Source organism: Castanea sativa, chromosome 1 (assembly GCF_040712315.1).
Source record: "Castanea sativa cultivar Marrone di Chiusa Pesio chromosome 1, ASM4071231v1".
NCBI classification, from domain to species: domain Eukaryota; kingdom Viridiplantae; phylum Streptophyta; class Magnoliopsida; order Fagales; family Fagaceae; genus Castanea; species Castanea sativa.
The window spans coordinates 43,202,376-43,205,124 of NC_134013.1; positions in this window are offsets into that span (position 1 = coordinate 43,202,376).

The window sequence follows — 2,749 nt, forward strand, 5'->3', positions numbered from 1 at the left end:
AAAAGGTAAAATTTCTTATGTAGACGCTGAAATTTCTAAACTTGTGTCTAAACCTACTGTTAAAGTGCATAACAAATCTGTTTTTGTGCCTACCTATCACCTTTGTGGTGTTGTTGGTCATATTAGACCAAATTGTTCTTTGCTGAGGCAAAAACCAAAATCTGACACTAGATCTGATGTTTGGAATACTGATGTTCCTAAATTTGTTCATGTTTGTCACTTTTGTGGTGTGTTTGGAAACATTCGTCCTAACTGTCAAAAATTGAAATTTAAGCATTCTATGTTTCAGTCTAGGATATGTGATAATTTTTCTCCTTCCATAAGTCTTGATAAATTGTTTCATATGTTTTTGAAAAAGTTAAGCTTGTTGGCTAGTGAAAGGAAATTGCAGGATTTCAGTCTCTCTTAGATGAATGGTGTAATCCCTCAAATACACTCTGCTTCTCATGATTTTTCACCTACAAAGCCAAAGACGCGTGGTGTATGGGTGAGAAAAGACTTGCTAAGGTGAATGTTGTTTACTTGTCCTTGATATAATTCTTTCAATTATTTGTGGACATGTTTTCTTTCAGTTTTTGATTGTTTTATTTTCTTAGGTTGTTTTGCTTTTTTTTTTTTTAAAAAAATCAAAAACATTGAAAATTTCCAAAAAGACAAAAATATTTTATTTTGTGCCTTTTTTTTTTTCTTGAAGATTACTTAAATTATGATACCTCTCTCTTAACTTAGAACTGTTAGGGTTTGTGCCCTAAAATCCAATTTATTGGCATGTCGTAAATAATTAAATTGTATAATTATATTAGGCTATTTATAAATGAACTAATGGGACATTATCATAGTCCATGAGATGCATTGTATGTAATTTAGTCACAAAAGATGTAAATCACAAGTTCCTTGTAAACTTAAAATGTAGTTCGTAGTCGCTGATGAAATTGGGCATTTCATCTGCGAAGACTATAACACATCAACTAAGATGATTTGTCTTAATCATGGAAGTGGAGACTTCTAGTTGATGTGTTGATATGTCTTAAGAGTTAAGACATATTGAACTGGACTGCTGTTAGATTAATTATTCAATCAACAACTGTCACTTGAATAATTAATCTCACGACTTCTAATTTCATAGACTCTCAATCCTGAGAGGGTAGTGAACTTGATCATGAAATGTAGGTTACTTTGATATATCAGGAGTGAGATCTAATATTCACGGTCAAAATCTCAGTATGTTGGTGTTGAGGGAACACATATTCTCAAGATGAAATCCATAATCTCTTTATGTAGAGGCACGAAATATCCCCTTGAGATAAGTTTAATGGGAACTGGTTATTCAGGGCGCCCACTTTAGTAAGAAGTTACTAAAGCTTATATATTTATTGAAATTGGATTTCAATAAATGTGAATAACTAAAAGATTAAACCGGGTACTCAAGGATAAAATAGTTGTTTACAAAGTGACAGTTTATTATGACTTTGTTCACTAGGGATATTTCATGGAATGGTCAAATGATATTATTAGAGTCTTGGGATATAATTTATTAATAAGGCCTAGAGTGTAATTATATTTATATAGTGGTGTTAAATATAATTAATGGTAACTTTGGACTTGTCAAGAGTTGAGAGAAAAGCCCAAGGCCCACTGGAGCTAGAGTCTTATTTGTTTCCTTTGATCCCATCTCAAGCCACAAACTAAAGCCCAATTCGGTAGGCCCAAAAGGCTGACCTAATTAGATAATCAGTTTTTATTTAATAAGAGTTATTAAATAAAGTAACTACCAAGGTAGTTAGAATGTACGTATGATGAAAAGAAAGAAAACAGTTTTTCTCTACAAGGAGAAGAAGAAAGATTTTTCTTTAAGAATCAACATACATAAAAACTGATTGAGAGACTACACATCTTGAGCACCATGTGGAATTAAGATGAACATTAGAGGTATTCTCAAGTCTTGGTTTTGAATTTCACTGTATCAAGGTACGCTTTCTATTCTTTGTTCTAAAATTCAATGTTGCATGTTATCTCTCATGAATGAAGTAGATCCGTGATTGTTGCTTCCGCTGTGTGTTTTGTATGAGATGCAAAACCAGTTTTTTCCAACAAGAACATGCTTGACATTTTAGAGAAACTTGAATAGTGTGTTTTGCATAACTAAGTGCATGACTACTTTGAGATAAATACAATTTTGTATGAGTATGTACTAGTTTGTACATGTACTCATGGGTTAATTAAGAAATTGATACTTCTTTTTTGTGTACCCTCTATAGCATAGTTGAGCACTGTCATGCATTGTTTTTGTATTTATTCATTTAGCATAATGTTTTTTTTTTTTGTCATAAAATTTATTTTTGAAAAACACAAAAAGACTTTTTTTGTATTACACATCAACAAATGTATAGTTGAGGTTGGCCTATGAAATTTTCATTTCATGACCTTATACCTTGTTTAGCTTTGATGAGCTTATTTTTTAGCACTTTGCTACTTTATGCTATGTAGTGCTTAATAGTGTGAGTTGTTTATAGTCTTTAAACATTTGATCTTGATTTTGATGTCACATTATTTTGATTATAAGGACTAAAAAATCATAGGAGAAAGGCATAAATAACCATCTCATCACTGTTACTCGCCAATCACGAACATTTATGTGCAAATTATAAAAGCCATGCTCAGTAAGGTATAGCACTTGCATAGCAACATTAAACGAGGTGTTGATTTAAAAAGAATGAGAAAATCAAAAGAAAAAGAAAAATAAAAGCAA